The sequence below is a fragment of the Muntiacus reevesi genome, chromosome 2, assembly GCF_963930625.1.
Source record: "Muntiacus reevesi chromosome 2, mMunRee1.1, whole genome shotgun sequence".
NCBI classification, from domain to species: Eukaryota; Metazoa; Chordata; class Mammalia; order Artiodactyla; family Cervidae; genus Muntiacus; species Muntiacus reevesi.
The window spans coordinates 123,301,839-123,319,476 of NC_089250.1; the positions used below are offsets into that span (position 1 = coordinate 123,301,839).

The window sequence follows — 17,638 nt, forward strand, 5'->3', positions numbered from 1 at the left end:
AAGGCGAGGGTGGGATGTTTTGAGAGAACAGCATCAAAACATGTATGTTATCTAGGGTCAAACAGATCACCAGCCCAGGATGGATGCATGAGACAAGTGCTCAGGCCTGGTGCACTGGGAAGTCCCAGAGGGATCGGGTAGAGAGGGAGGTGGGAGGGGTGATCGGGATGGGGAATACATGTAAATCTATGGCTGATTCATATCAATATATGACAAAAACCACTACAATATTATAGAGTGATTAGCCTCCAACTAATAAAAATAATTGAAAAAAGAAAAGAAAAAAATATCAATCAATAGTATACTCCGTATTATTAAAATAAAGGACATCAAACACCTGATGATCACAATAGATGCAGAAAAACCATTTGACGAAGTGAAAAATTGATGCTTTTGAACTGCGGTGTTGGAGAAGACTCCTGAGTGTCCCTTGGACTTAAAGGAGATAGAGCCAGTCCACACTAAAGGAAATCAGTCCTGAATATTCATTGGAAGGACTGATGCTGAAGCTGAAATTCCGATACTTTGTCCACCTAATGTGAAGAGCTGATTCTTTGGAAAAGACCCAGATGCTGGGAAAAATTGAAGGCAGGAGGAGAAGGGGAAGACAGAGGATGATGAGGTGGTTGGATGGCATCACTGACTCAATGGACTGAGTTTGAGCAAGCTCCGGGAGTTCATGATGAACAGGGAAGCCTGACCTGCTGCAGAATCCAGTGTCTTCCCCAAAGCCTGACAATTTCCAGCATGTGATCCATCCCTTCTGCATGATATACTTTATTCTTAAACCTCAGTGCTCTGGCCTCAGTGCACACAACCCATATAGACAATTTTAATCTGGACTTTTACCTCAAACAGATAGAGACATTCCAATTGGGATTTTAGGATCCCTTGGGAAATCATCATATAATTTCTTGGACAAATCTTACCAGAAAACAACATGGGCCTCTGGGAGCCAATCACAGTGCAGACAATGGGAAGAGAAATATAAAGGTGTGCTAGTGACGCTTGTTTTCAACAATGATTAGTTAGCTTCCCTCAGTCCTGTCTCTGCTTTCTGTCTATGTCCTTTCAGTTCTTCATGCAGTCTGGAAGCCTGCACTCTCTGCTCATTGGCTGGGTACATCCTGCTTAGCGACTAAATGCCGTCATCTGGGAAAACTATTACAGAGGCCTCAGATGTGCATGTCAGAAGCATGTGACAGTAATACAGTGGGACAAGGATGCTTCTCCATGTGGAAAGGTGAGCATATGATGGAGGAGCATAGAGCAGTATGTGTCTAGGAGCAGATGGATTACCACAATGGTGTGCTTCAGTAGAAGAAGACTCATCTCAGCAGCTCTCACGGCTGAATTCAGAAGAAGCTGCCTGTTCCCATTAGTTGGTATAGTAGGTGGACAATTTTGCATGTTAGGCTAGGCTATTACCAACTGGGGAGTCTGAACTTTCATCAGAACCTTAAGTAGTCCTGGAGCCAAATTTTCACCAAGGATGGGGCCAGTGGACTGTGATTGCTTTATTCTGTCTGCTCTTTTCTGGGGTTTCTGAGACCAAAGTTGAGAAGAACCTTTGTGGTATGAAAAATTCTGCCTCTGGAATCAGGGCTCAGTCAACCAGGAACACTGGGAACATGAGATGTATAGTCACCCCATTTGAAGATAACAGACTGTGACCAATGTGTTTCCTTTTCCAATCCTTTTTCCTATCCCAGAGAGATCTCTTGATTTTTTGGAAGAGAATAACTCCAGGAGGAGAATGCCCTATTCCCCATGAAAACACTTGTGCACGCCTGTGTCAGGAACAGCGGTGAACTGTAACAGGGACTGCTGTAACTGGGACAGAAGCAGAGGCACCTTGAGTGTCATTCTGAGGTGAGCAGTTTGGTTGCATAAGCATCACTTCAGAGAACTTGGCCCAACGCAGGTTAGTCACACACACACACACACAGACACACACACACACACACACACACACACACACACACACACACACACAGACACTCCACACTGCAGACCTTAAGTTTAGTATTGGGATGCTAGAGTCAAACACTATTACCTTAGGAAAAGTGTTTTATTAAGAGAACTGAAGAAAAAAATGTTCATTGAGCTTTGGTGTAAGAGTGAATAGGAGGCAGGTACCAAGTTCTAGAATATTGTGTAACTATTTGGCTAATCTTATGAACTACTGTCATTCCCCATATCTCTTACCTGCGAGCATGGAGCCTCAGAAGGTTGGAGTAATTCCTGGATTTATAACTTGTATTATGCTGTTGAGCAACCCCCAATGTCTCTGGTCTCCAGTGTCTTCTGTAAAATGGTTGTGCTAAAGGAGATGATCTCTAAGGCCAGTATTATATCACACGTCTGTATTTCATGAAAAGGGCTTCCCTGGTGGTTTGGACAGTAAAGAATCTGCCTGCAATGCGGGAGACCAGGGTTTGATCCCTGGATTGGGACAATTCCCTGGAGGAGGGCATGGCAACCCACTCCAGTATTCTTGGCTGGAGAATCCCACGGACAAAGGAGCCTGAGGGGTTGCAGTCATGGGGCCACAACGAGTCAGACACAACTGAGTGACTAAGCATAGCACATTTCATGAAAAGATGTTAATGGAAGGGTAGGAAAAAATAAAGCTGAACTTTCATTTAAGTCTGAGAGATAATAACAATGTATTTCTTCCTATTGAAAGATATTTTGTCACAGCATTTGGAACTAACAGGAGCTTTGGATGCTGGCAGATCTAACTGCAGTCTCAGCTATGTGACTTAACTTCTCTGGAATTTCTCCAAGCCTCATTGTCTCCTTTTGAAGAAGGGTTTGGTACTACCTAGCTAACATTCTTCATTATCATGGAGACTAGTAGAAAGACTGAATCTTGATGAATAGCAAGTAACAGACATTCATAAAGTCCTCATAAATGATGGTGGTGATGGTGATGATTTGGCCCATAGAATTTATTGTATATTTTCAAATGGATATTCAAAAGGAATATTAATAATATCACTGTTCAAAACACAATGATTTATTTTATAAATGTGCAAATGTAAGTAACTGTCTACTAGTAATGCTGTATTTAAGAGTATATTAATGACCCTATTATTATAATTAGACTTTGAGGAACACAAAGAAGACACTGACATGACATGTCAAGTGAGTTACATGCTTATTTTACTTCATCCTCACAGGAACATGAACAAATAGATCCTTACATCTTCATTTTACAGAAGATGAAAGTGAAATTTAGGAAATGTAACTAACTTTTCAAAGATGACCCATGTCTCCAGGATTAGAACTCAGTGTTGACATAGTATTGAACTCTAGTCCTACTAGTTCAAGAGCCAACTCACTGCAAGAGTTTGCTATCAGGCCAGCTACCTTCTGGAGGAGTCAGGTAACTTGATCTCATGCTCCCCTAAACTCTTTTTGCTTGCTGTAATATCGTCATTCTTGATTAAGAGCAGCAGGTGATGATACTGTGGGGAGAAAAGCCTCTGGAAATGAAGAATGGGACAAGTGTCCAAGAATTCACCTTGGAGGGCTTTCCTGCTGTCCAGCACCTGTGCAAAATCCTCTTCCTGGTGCACCTGCTGGCATACCTGGGGTCCATTGCAGGTAATGTGGTCATAGTCGCCATCACCTGTGCTGATTCCAGGTTACAGACACCTATGCACTTTCTCCTCAGCATTTTCTCCTTCACTGAGTCTTGTCTCATAAGTGCTGTTATTCCTAAGTTGCTGGTCGTCTTTCTTTTAGGCAAGCAAATGATTTCCTTTGTTGCTTGTTTCATACAAGCCTTTGTTTTTGTATTTCTGGGAGCAGCAGGGATCCTCCTCATAGCAGTGATGTCTGTGGATCGGTACCTGGCCATTTGCAAGCCCCTTCATTACACGACCATCATGAACCTGAGGAGTTTCTGTCTCCTGGTCACAGCCTGCTTTGCTTTGGGCTTCACTCTCATGGCTGGTCTGGTGGTGAAGGTGTCCCAGTTATCCTTCTGTGGCCCCCATGTCATACCTCACTTCTTCTGTGACCTCGGCCCCCTGATCCATCTCTCCTGCTCTGACACCAGGTCAGTTGAAACATTGTTTTTTGTCCTTGCTTTTGTGTCCTTTTGACATCCCTCATCATAACCATCATTGCGTACACCAACATAGTCATCACAATCATTGGACTCCCATCAGTCAAAGAGCGACCCAAAGTTTCTCCACCTGCTCCTCTCACCTCATTGTCCTCTCTCTGATGTACGGCAGTTCTGTCTTTATATACATGAAACCAAAGCAGGTGAACAGGCTGGACTCCAACAAGGAGGCTGCTCTTATGAACATGGTTGTGACCCCCCTACTGAACCCTGTCATCTACACTCTACAGAACAAGCAGGTCCACCAGGCTCTGAGGGAGACCGTGTGCAGAATGAAAACATCAAGATAAAGAAGTCACACTGTCTTGGAAGTGTGAGGTGACAGCTCACTGTGGTTTTGATTTGCATTTCTCTTAATGATGTCTGAATTATTTCCATTACTGATTTCGAGCACATTTTCATATACTGACTATTTATTTGTATGTCTATTTGGAAAAATGTTGACTAATTCCTCTTTGTTTTAAGTGAAGTATAGTGGAATCACAAAGTTGTGTCAGTTTCTGGTGTACATCAAAGTGATTCAGACATGTATATATTCAGATTCTTTTCCATTATAGGATCAGTTCAGTTCAGTTCAGTCACTTAGTCGTGTGTGACACATTGTGACCCCATGAATTGCAGCACGCCAGGCTTCCCTGTCCATCATCAATTCCCAGAGCTTGCTCAAACTCATGTCCATCGAGTCGGTGATGCCATCCAACCATTTCATCCTCTGCCATCCAACCATTTCATCCTCTGCCATCCCCTTCTCCTCCTGCCTTCAGTCTTTCCCAGTATCAGGGTCTTTTCCAATGAATTCATTCTTCCTATCAGGTGGCAAAGTTTTGGAACTTCAGCTTCAGCCTCAGTTTTTCCAATGAATATTCAGGACTGATTATAGGTTATTAGAAGTTACTGAATATAGTTACTTTCACCATAAAGTTGGACCTTGTTGTTTATCTATTTTATATATAGTAGTATAAGTCTGTTAATCCTAAACTCCTAATTCCCTCACTGTTCATAAATTAAATGTAGTCATGAGTTTGTTTTCTATGCCTGTGAGTCTGTTTCTGTTTTGTAAATAAATTTATTTGTATAGTTTTTTATGTTTCCACACTTAAGTGATATTATAGGTATGTGTTTTTCTCTGTCTGACTTAATTCGTTTAGTTTGAAGTAGGTCCATCCACGTTGCTACAAATAGCATTATTTCAATCTTTTTATGGCTGAATAATATTTCATCACACACACAGACACCATATTTTCTTTATTTGTTTATCTATTGATAGACACTTAGATTTCTTCCATGTCTTGGCTATTGCAGAGAGTACTATGGCGAACATTGGAGTGCATGTATGTTTTCAAATTAGAGTTTTTGTCTTTTCCAGTTATATGCCTGGGGATGGGATTGATGGATTATATGGCAACTTTATTTTTAGTTTTTTGAGGAACCTCTATACTGTTCTCTATACTGGCTTTACCAGTTTACATTCTCAACAACAGTGTAGGAGGATTCCTTTTCTCCACACTCTCTCTAGCATGTATTATTTGTAGAATATTTTTTGAGAGGGGGGGAAAAAGCTTATTAAAGTTGGAGACACGGTTAGAACAGCAGCAGCTCAAGGGAAAACCGATGTTGAACAGGGGAACTTAGCCCAATTTTATACCCAGGGTGCAAGGAGTGGGATAGGGGTCTTGCAGGTCATTTGCTAAATGGATGAGGCATGTATACTGGGTGGGGGAAGAGTTGGGCAAATACCTTCTCCCTATGGGGTAGGAGAGGAGACAGTCTATACTCTTTCATTGATAGTTACAAATGGGGATGGAAGGACGATAAGGGATGGTTTTTCTGTTCCTGCATTCCAGGACCCTCCTTGGTTTTATCTGCTCTTTTGTTGTTGGCTCATCACATTCTTCCCCCTCTTTATTCTTGGTGTCAATTCTTTGGCCCCCTTTGATACCCTGTTCATGTCTAACTATCTACCTGTTTCCCGTTTCAGGCACTTGGGAACCCAGTCTCAAAGATTTGTAGACTTTTGATGATGGCCATTCTGACTGGTTCTACCTTATTGCAGTTTTGATGTGTATTTGTCTTTTAATAAGTGATGTTGAGCATCTTTTCATGTGCCTGTTAGCTGTCTGGATGTCTTCTTTGGAGAAATGTGTTTTAGGTCTTCTGCCAATTTATTGATTGGGTGGTCTGCCCTTTTGATATTGAGCTGTATGAGCTATTTGTTTACTTTGGAAATTCAACCCTTAGAATTCAGTGGGGTAGATGCCAAATGTATATGTGTCTGAGGAAATTCACTGGTTGTTGTAGAAAACATAAAAGTGTCAAATTACCAATGAATGAAGTGCATGAACTGTAATGAAAATTGTGTAAAATATGCCCTCCCATATCTATATTGTCCTTGTAACATCTTCAAAGGAAACTAGTCATAATTACCCTAGAGTGTACTAAATACCACATAACATTATGTGAGAAAAGGTACAATTAAATGTTTTCTTATGAACCTTGTGTTTGCTTTGAAATGCAACATCTTTGCATAAATATTTTTAATGACAAAAATCAACAAGGAAAAAAAAATCAACAATGAAGTGTGGGGAACACGATCAAGAAGGCAGTGTAGGAGGATGCAAAACTTTACCTCTCTCCAGGAATCAGTCAAAAATGCATGTACATGTGGAACAATTCTCACTGAAAACTGCTAACAGCTGGAGACTGACAGAAAGACTGCTGCAGAATCAAGGCTGTTAGATAGAGCCACGTGGGGTTTCACTGGGAGGGAAGCCAAACATCAGGGTGGGATCTGTGCCTCTGGAAGGGGACTCAGTGAAGAAGGGAGATTACAAGGGCAGAGGACCTCTCTGTGGAGCTAGGAGTTCAAGCTACATGGAGTGTCGCTGCCCTGGGCTCTGACACAGTGAAGATGGGTACCCCGGGTGGAAAGAGGACTGGTGAGACTAAAAGGAGTGGTGTGCGAAGGCTGGGCTTCACTCATGAAGAGTGAGCACATGCTTGCACACACACAAAACAGGGTGTAGAGGGCAGATTGCAACTGCATGTGTGGCTGGCCTGTTTTACCCGGTCACCCTGGAATGCACCCTAACCTGACTGTAGCAACGGCTCTGGCCCCACTTGCTTCAGGATGCAGCTCCACAGTAGGTTATGAATGCTTGTGCTGGTTGGGGGAGAGAACATACTTGAAAGGAATGGAAACAGTTCAGACCCACTAGTTTAAAATTAATTTTAATATCTGATTTTCTAGAGTGAGTGTTCAGTGGCTAAGTGGTGTCTGACTCTTTGCAACCCCATGGACTGCAGCCCATCAAATTCCTCTGTCCATGGAATTCCCAGGCAAGAATACTGGAGTGGGTTGCCATTTCCTTCTCCAAGGGATCTTCCTGACCTAGGGGTCCAACCGTGTCTTCTGCGTTGCAGGCACCTAGGAAGCCCTATAGAGTTCACATTGACTATTAAAAATGTACAAAAACTAGAAATTAGCAAGAGTTTTTGTAAAAAATACTTTGCTTGGCAACTTAAAACTTTCCTGTACAACTTTAAGGCTCCTAGGTGGTGCAGTGGTAACAAGTCCTCCTGCCCATGCAGGAGATGCTAGAGACGTGGGTTCCATCCCTGAGTCAGAAAGATCCCCTGGAGTAGGAACTGGCAATCCACTCCAGGATTATTGCCTGAGAAATCCTATGGATAGAAGAACTTGGCAGGCTATAGTCTATGGGGTTGCAAACAGCTGGGAGCGACTGAGTACACATGGAACATACAACTATAAAGATCTACTTGAAACTGCTGCTCTAGAAAATTGAACATTTTAATCTTCAAGGATTTAACCTCCTGGAATTTCTCATTGCTCCTTCCATTATTGGTTTGGATATACTCTTTATTTGTCTTTAAAAAAAATCATATGATTTCTATATTGAAAGTCACACAAAGCTGAAATGTTTCATTTTGCTTTCTGATATCAAAAGCTGATGTATTAGAAAAACAATTTTCAGTCATTGGCAGAAAGTAGCATTAAGAGCGGAATCAGGCAAACTTGTACAATTACAGACTTTTTTGTTTAAAAAGAAGCAATTCACAACTGGGGCAAAATATTCTCGGTCCTGTCATGACAAATATGTAGAATAGATAATCTTTGGGGTAAAAAGGCAAAACAAAATGAATAAAAGCCTTGACAATTAAAAATGAGCAAGACTTTTTAACAGGCACTTCACAAAAGAGGATTTCTATTTGTCACAAGTATATTTAAAAAAGTGTTCATCACAAGTAGTCATTAGGAAAATGTAAATCAAAATGAAATACCACTAGAATGTCTTCAGTTTTTAAAAGTTGAACTATACTTGACATTATATATGCTTAATGTGGTCATGTTGATATGTACATGAATGAATGCAATATGATTAGCATTATAGCATTAAATAAGATCTTGGTCATGTCATGTAATCATTTCTTTTCTTTTGGTCAGAAAAAATGAGATATAATCTCTTAGCAAGTTTGATATTTATAATGTAATATTGCCTTTTATAATCAATATGTTAGATTTCCAGGACTTATTTATCTACTAGTTGCAAGTTTGTGCCCTTAAACAAAATCTCTCCTACATTCCTTCCCCTACCCCTCAGCAACCACTATTTTACTCTAATTTTGTGAGTTTACCTTTTTTAGATTCTACATGTAAGTAATACACAGCATTTGTCTTTCTCTGACTTGGCATAATGCCACGAAGCTTGTCCATCAATGTTGGCACAAATGATAGGATTTCCATTTTCCCATAATTGAATAATATTCCATTATATATGCATGTATATACACATATTTCACATCTTCTTTACCAGTTCATCCCTAGCAGAAATTTAGGTTGAATATATGTGATGGCTATTTGGAATAATGCTGCAATAAGCATAGGTGTGCCAATATGTCTCCCATATTCTGCTTTCATTTACTTTGGGTGTATAATCAGAGGTCAATTGCTGTAACATATGTTAGTTCTATTTTTAGTTTTTTGAGGAACCTCCATATTGTTTTCCATAGTGGCTGAATGAATTTTCAGAAATGTACCAATTAAATGACTTAGAGACTAAGTGTTGGTGAGAAAGTGGAGCACCTTGAATTCTCATGCATTGCTGCTGAGAGCTTAAATCCAGTTTTGGAAAGTGTTTTACAGTTTTGTAGTGTTAAGACCTGTCTTATAATTAATTCAATACTTTTACTCCAAGTTATATACTCAGGAGAAATAAATGCTATATCTTCAAAAAGATTTTACAGAATATTCATAGCAGCTTTATTCATGGTAGCCCTGAACTAGAAAGGATGCAAATGACCTTCACTGAAATGACCTTCAGTGGAGGAATGGAAAGCTGTGGTGTACCTATACAACGAACTACTACAAAACAGCATAAAAGAGTAAATCGTTCACCTGAAACAACATGGATAATTCCTACAGACATGTTGAGGAAAAAAGGCAGACAAAGGAATACATGCTATTTTGGATTTCTATGATTTTCAATAAACTGACACAAGTAAATTTTCATGATTGAAATCAGTGTATTTCTTTGGTGTGGGTTATTGATTCAAAAAGAGAAAAAGCAAACTTATGAAATGAGATGGAAAAATGTCATCGCCTGAGTTCAATATAGGTCACATGACTTACATACACAAATTATTGATATGTACAATTAAATTTTGCATATTTTATAGAATGGAGGTAATAATTCAATAAAGAAAATATTAGGTTAAAAAGAAAAAGGCAAAGTAATTCAAAAGTAAATAAGAGTTTCTGTTAAGCCTTTCTTAATATATGTAATTTGTGATTTTTAAATTTTGTAACTCTATTTGATAAATTTTACAATTCCCTGGGTCAGGAAGATGCCCTAGAGAAGAAAATGACAACCCACTCCCGTATTCTCATCCATCAGAAATCCCATGGACAGAGGAGCCTGGCAGACTACAATCTATGGGGTCACAAAAGAGTCGACCAAACTTAGTGACTAAACAACAACAGGGCAGTTGTGCAAAATCTGCCTTTGAAGACGTTCACAGAGGACTGTGTAGCCTATTGCGAATGATAGCATTTTACCATATGCAGTGAAAGGGCAATTATGATATATGCCACCTGGAATCTCCCCTTTCCAAACATGAAGCAATTAAATGTCCTCTGGGACTCTGTTGTGATTTTAGTTCTTATTCCATTAAAAAAAACCCTCTTCTAATGAATTTGAAAGCTCCAAAGAGGCATCCATTGGACCCAATGCGTCCTCACTGGTGATGGTAAATAAGCCTGTGATAATTATATCATAAGGGCATTTGAATATGTTCTCGCTTATGACTGCTGTGATGCTTCCCTATATGATATGGGGTGACAGGTTAAAGTGACTGATAACAGGGTCATTAAATAAGGGAAGTGACCTCTATCGTCTCTTCTTTTTGACTCTCTTCTGGGATAGATACACAACCAACCACATTTGTTGTTCATGATGCACTGTAGAATGGTAATAATTATGTCCAGGTATTCCAAACGGCAACACAGAAAGTGCTAGTACATGATTGGGGCAACTTGTGTTTTCTTAGTGGTCCAGGATTTATCAGTCAGATTGCCATGGAAAAAACTATGCCTGTTAATCCTTTGGAGTTTGTAGATTTTCTATTTTAAAATTGAATCTTAACAACTTCATACTAATTTAGGACATAAGGCATCCATTAATTTTTTTTATTAGGTCAATGAAATGTGTATCTCAACTAAGTGTTTTCCCCCCTTTCTGTTAACCTAGGAGAGAGATCCTGGTTTGTTTTAAGAAGAGAAAGAAGCACATTGTTAAAGAAACACTGTTTCTTCATGGTAAGTACTTGACCATGGGACTAACTTGCAATCTAAAAGGTCAGATGTTTTAACCAGAGCCTCATTATGTTTAAGCTTCTAATGTGGATCATACATAGGCAAAGTAATAGTTTGGCCAAAAGGAATTAAATAAAATACAATCAAATTATGATTTCTTATTTACCAGAGCACTGATTTGCAGGAGATGCCCAGATCCCTTCCCCAAAGACTGTTTCAATATACTTGGTTTACTTGGCTTCAAGTTAGGCATTGGCATTTCTTTTTAAAGAAAGAAAGAATCGTCCCCTAGTGATTGCAATGGAAATACAGGTTTAATTATGACACACCCAATACTTCCAATGTAAAAAATTATTCCCCGGGAAAGGAAGATTGAAGAGTAATCTATGAAATAATTGGGTGGCAGAATGAAGTGCTACCATTCTGCTAGGTTGGCATAGTGTGAGGGAATTTGATCCACCTATTAAATGTGTATTCATTGAATTTCAACAACCAAGTCATGAAACCATTTCCCCCTGCCTCCAGTTTAGGTATGGTTTCTCTTAAACCCACAGACTGTGTGGTTATGACACTATAATGTACCAGCTTTACTGTTCGCACTGGTAGTGCTGGTGTGTGTGTGCATGCAATGTTGCTTTAGTCATGTCTGAGTCTCTGTGACCCTACTGACTCTAGCCCACCCCACCACCTCCTCTGTTCACGGGCTTCTCCAGGCAAGAATACTGGAGTAGATTATTGTGCCTTTCTCCAGGGAATCTTCTTGACCCAGGAATCGAACCTGCATCTCTTATGTCTCCTGTGTTGGCAGATGGGTTCTTTACCACTAGCACACACAGGTCTTGAAGAAAGAACTCAGGCTGAACAGACTTCAGGAAAATACCTGATTTGGAACCTGGTAATAAGAAAACAGCTCTTTCACACCTTCTATTACCAAAGGGTTAAAGTTAGAAGGCTTTCTACATTGCATGGCATCACTGAAACATAGAAATTACCACTGTGACCCCATGAAAAATATTTTCTGCAGGATGACAGCCTTCATTCTCTTTTTTTTTAAGCCTATGACACATATTTAATTAATTATTTATTTACTTCCATTTATTTTTATTCATTGGAGGCTAATTACTTTACAATATTGTAGTGGTTTTTGCCATACATTGACATGAATCAGCTATGAATTTACATGTGTTCCGCATCTCGATCCCCACTCCCACCTCCCTCCCCATCCCATCCCTCTGGGTCTTCCCAGTGCACCAGCCCTGAGCACCTGTCTCAAGCATCCAACCTGGGCTGGCGATCTGTTTCACCCTTGATAGTATACTTGTTTCAATGCTGTTCTCTCTGAACATCCCACCCTCACCTTTTCCCACAGAGTCCCAAAGTCTGTTCTGTACATCTGTGTCTCTTTTTCTGTTTTGCATATATGGTTATCATTACCATCCTTTTAATTTCCATATATATGTGTTAGTATACTGTATTGGTCTTTATCTTTCTGGCTTACTTCACTCTGTATAATGGGCTCCAGTTTCATCCATCTCATTAGAACTGATTCAAATGAATTCTTTTTAACGGCTGAGTAATATTCCATAATGTATATGTACCACAGCTTCCATATCCATTCGTCTGCTGATGGGCATCTAGGTTACTTGCATGTCCTGGCTATTATAAACAGTGCTGCGATGAACATTGGGGTACACGTGTCTCTTTCAGTTCTGGTTTCCTTGGTGTGTATGCCTAGAAGTGGGATTGCTGGGTCATATGGCAGTTCTACTTACAGGTTTTTAAGGAATCTCCACACTGTTTTCCATAGTGGCTGTACTAGTTTGCATTCCCACCAACAGTGTAAGAGGGTTCCCTTTTCTCCACACCCTTTCCAGCATTTATTGCTTGTAGACTTTTGGATTGCAGCCATTTTAACTGACTTGTAATGGTTCCTCATTGTGGTTTTGATTTGCATTTCTTTGATAATGAGTGATGTTGAGCATCTTTTCATGTGTTTGTTAGCCATCTGTATGTCTTCTTTGGAGAAATGTCTGTTTAATTCTTTGGCCCATTTTTTGATTGGGTCATTTATCTTTCTGGAATTGAGCTGCAGGAGTTGCTTGCATATTTTTGAGATTAATCCTTTGTCTGTTTCTTCATTTGCTATTATTTTCTCCCAGAAAACAGTTTCTCCCAGAAAAGAAGGCTATCTTTTCACCTTGCTTATTGTTTCCTTTGTTTTTCAAAAGCCTTTAAGTTTCATTAGGTCCCATTTGTTTATTTTTGCTTTTATTTTATTTTATTTGTTTGCTCTTATTTCCAATATTCTGGGAGGTGGGTCATAGAGGATCCTGCTGTGATTTATGTCAGAGAGGGTTTTGCCTTTGTTCTCCTCTAGGAGTTTTATAGTTTCTGGTCTTACATTTAGATCTTTAATCCATTTTGAGTTTATTTTTGTGTATGGTGTTAGAGAGTGTTCTAGTTTCATTCTTTTACAAGTTTTTGACCAGTTTTCCCAGCACCACTTGTTAAAGAGCTTGTCTTTTTTCCATTGTATATTCTTGCCTCCTTTGTTGAAGATAAGGTGTCCATAAGTATGTGGATTTATCTCTGGGCTTTCTATTTTGTTCAATTCATCTTTATTTCTTTCTTTGTGTCAGTACCATACTGTCTTGATGACTGTGACAGCCTTCACTCTTAACTGCTTGCTGTGTTTGTGTCTGCAGTCATTTTGTTTTGTATTGTTTACCATGTGGATTATTATTCACAGATATTATTTTCCAAAAAGTTAGGTGACACATTAAAAATTATTATAAAAAATAAAAACAAATCTTTAAGTTTACAATTTAAAAATAATTGTTATATTTAGTATAATAATGTCTTAATAGTAAAATGTTTGTCATTTATTGCAAAATATTTTCTAAATATAAAATGATCCCTCATTCACAAATATACCTGAAAGCAGTGTTTTTGTTTTTTATTTTATTTTTGTTTTGTTAAAGTTGCTATCATTTAAATTCTTTATTCTTCTGGGATAGTATATCCTGATGCACAGATTAGGCAGAGAATGATGAAAAACAGAGAAACAGAGGTTAACATGGAGGTAAAAAATGAGACAAGCATCCAGGAGTTCATTCTGGAGGCATTTGCTGCTGTCCAGCACTTGGAGAGCCTCCTCTTCCTGGTGCACCTGCTGGCATACCTGGCCTCTATCGTGGGAGACATGGTCATAATCATCATCACCTGGGCTGACCATCGCCTCCAGACGCCAATGTATGTTTTACTGAGCACTTTCTCCTTCTGCGAATGCTGTTTCATCACCACAGTTATTCCTAAACTGCTGTCCATCTTCCTTTCAGGAAGGCAAATAATTCCCTTTACTGCTTGCCTCACACAAACCTTTTTCTCTTTTTTTCTTGGAGCAATAATTTTCTTTCTCATGGCTGTGATGTCATTGGACCGATACCTGGCCATTTGCAAGCCTCTGCACTATGCATCCATTATGAACCTGAAGGTTAGTTTCCTCCTGATTTCCTTGTGCTATTCTTTGTCCTTCATCTTAATCACTTGTCTGATGCTCAAGGTGTCCCAGTTACTGTTCTGTGGCCCCAATATCATCTCTCATTTCTTCTGTGACCTTATCGCCTTAATTTATCTCTCCTGCTCTGACACCAGATCTGTTGTATTTCTTCTTTGTTACTTCGTTTGTCATTCTACTATCCCTCATTGTAACCATCATTGCATACAGCAACATAGTAGTCAGAGTCCTGCGACTGCCATCAGCCAAGGAGCGACAGAAAGCTTTCTCCACCTGCTCCTCTCATCTCATCGTCCTCTCTCTTATGTATGGCAGCTGTGTCTTTATATACATGAAACCAAAGGGAACAAATCAACTGAACTCCAACAAGGAGGCCGCCCTTGTGAACACGGTGGTGACCCCGCTGCTGAACCCTGTCATCTACACTCTACGGAAAAAGCAGGTCCACCAGGCTCTGAGGAATGCCCTGACCAGGGTGCGATTACAGAAATAGAACCACAGACTCGTGGAGGGCAAATCCACCTTTTCCATCTAATGCAGTCTCCCTCCTATTTCTGGAATCTCCTATATAGACTTGCAAATATGTTTTTAAGGTTCTGCTTATTTCTTCTTATAATAATTTTTTGGTTTTATGAATGTCCACTATTTGCAATTACTAATATTCTTCTTTATATTCAGATGAAAAATCTTCCTGGAGCTTCTTCTATTCATTAGTTTTTGAAATTAATTTATTTTTATTTTTGGCTATGCTGGGTCTTCATTGCTTCATGCAGACTTTCTCTAATTGTGGCGAATGGGGGCTACTCTCTTGTTGTGGTGTGGGCTTCTCCTTGTAGTGGCTTCTCTTGTTGCAGAGCATGAACTCTAGAGTGTGCAGGCATCAGTAGTTGTGGCACGTGAGCTCAGTAGTTGCAGCTCACGTGCCCGAGAGTGCAGGCTCATTAGTTGTGATACATGAGCTTAGTTGCCCCACAGCATGTGGAATTTTCCTGGATCAGATATCAAATCTGTGTCCCCTGCATTGGCAGGTGTATTCTTAACAATTGGACCACCAGGGAAGTCCTATTCATTTGTTTTAGATCAATAGCATTCAACAAATTTTAATGAAGAACCCAACATACATAATTCCATTTGATGCATGTGGAATCTCAAAGTTGGGAAAATGTGGTTTTAAGTATCTACTTGTGATGAATGCAAGGGGGTGGAGAGCAAAATTCACAAGTATTAAGAATATCAAATTGGTTCAGGCATAGATGTAACACAGTCACTATATTGAGTTTTGAAGGACATGTATGTACATAACTGTCATAATGATAATAAAATTACTTAAAATGACTCAATAAAATTATTTCAATGTTGAATATGTTGTATATAAGTAGAATATAAACCTTTACAACTCTAGTTCCTACTATGATGAAAATGTATATGTCTGTAGTTGAAAGTTCCCATTGGTTTTACTGCTTTGCCAGATTGATTTCACTACAGAAGACCTGAATAAGAAGGAACACAGGAAGGGAAACTACAGAAAGTTTAAAGAAGTTTAATCATAGATGGAAATACATCTAACTGTAATTGAAAGTTTCGTCAAGTAAATCTATAACAAGGATCTATATTTATGAATGAGAGATTTGATACAATAACCTCTGGGTGTCCATTGTTAGTTCTAATGTGAAATAACACTGTTGCTACCTGATACGACACATGTACATGCTATAATAGAAATACAGTTTGAGCATGGCAGAGAGATGATAGGATGTTTTAATGAAAGAATTACAACTGTAATTTAATTAGTCACGATTTTGATAGGAAATGATAGATTTGGGGTCAAAACGTTGAGAAAAACCCTGGAGCTAAAATTTACCTGTCTTGGTTTGTTGATAACCATAATGCTTTTCTCTGACCAAATTATCCTGTAACTGCAGACATAATAAAATTCCATGTTGGAAAGACTTTTGGCACAAGATTATGTAAGAATTTGAAGAACAGATTTACTCAACTTACAGAACACATTTTTGTCCAATCTAAGCATATGTATTGGGCTTCCCTAGTGGCTCAGATGGTAAGGAATCTGCCTTCAATGCGGGAGACCTGGGTTCAATCCCTGGGTTGGGAAGATCCCCTGGTTGGGCGTGGCAACCCAGTCCAGTATTCCTGCCTGGAGAATCCCCACGGACAGAGGAGCCTAGTGGGCTATGGTCCATGGGGTCACAAAGAGTTGGACATGACTGAGCAACTAAAGACACATGCATATGTAAAGATCCCTGTATTTTTTGTGTTTAGGCATCTCTCTTTTTCTCCCACTTGGGATACTCCTTTGGCTTGAGGTGTTGTGTCAACAATGATTTTTCCCAGAACTACTAATGAACTGTGTAGTTATTGACAGCAGGATCTCCTCACATGAGGGCACATGGCAGAGGAGGCTGGGGGTATTGAGGACGTGCAGGTGCACAGCTAGGAGGGCTAGCTTAAGGTGAAACTTGTGTGCAGGGTAGTGAGAGGAGGTAATGCTGAATTGGGGCCATACATAGCCTTAAGTACCCCAAATATATAAAGAAAACACAAATCAGTGACAAACCCCCAGAAATAACCCTGATAAAATAAGCACTTTGTAAAAGACCTAAGTAGGCATTTTCCCAAAGACGACTTACCAATGACTAACAGGCACATGAAACAATGCTCAGCATCACTAATCAAAAGGGAAATGCAAATCAAAACTATGGTTAGATCTCATCTCACACCTGTGAAGATGTCTGCTACCAAAATAATCAAAGGACAAGAAGTGTTGATCAGGATATTGAGAAAGGGAAACTGTTGTGCACTTTTAAAAGGTAATTTTATTTATTTGTTTATTTATCTTGGCTGTGTTGGGTCTTTGTTGCTTCACAGGCTTTTCTCCAGTTGCAGGTAGCAGAGGCTACTCTCTAGATGTGGTATGAAGGCTTCTTGTTGCAGTGGCTTTCTTGTTATGGAAGATGGGCTCTAGGGTGTGCAGGCTTCGGTAGTTGCAGTTCCTGTGCTCTAAAGCACAGATTCAGTAGTTGTGGTGCATGGGCTTAGTTGCTCTGAGGCACATGAATCTTCCCAGGTCAGGGATCAACCACATATTTCCTGTGCTGGCAGGTGAATTCTTTACCACTGAGCCACCAGGGAAGCC

General features: G+C 39.6%; 2 pseudogenes; both read left to right on the plus strand.

Annotated features, from left to right (window-relative positions):
• Positions 1 to 3,467: 3,467 nt before the first annotated feature.
• Positions 3,468 to 4,428, plus strand: LOC136158191 (olfactory receptor 6C75-like; annotated as a pseudogene).
• A 9,615-nt stretch (positions 4,429 to 14,043) lies between these two features.
• LOC136157247 (olfactory receptor 6E1-like) lies at positions 14,044 to 14,977 on the plus strand (annotated as a pseudogene).
• Positions 14,978 to 17,638: the final 2,661 nt, after the last annotated feature.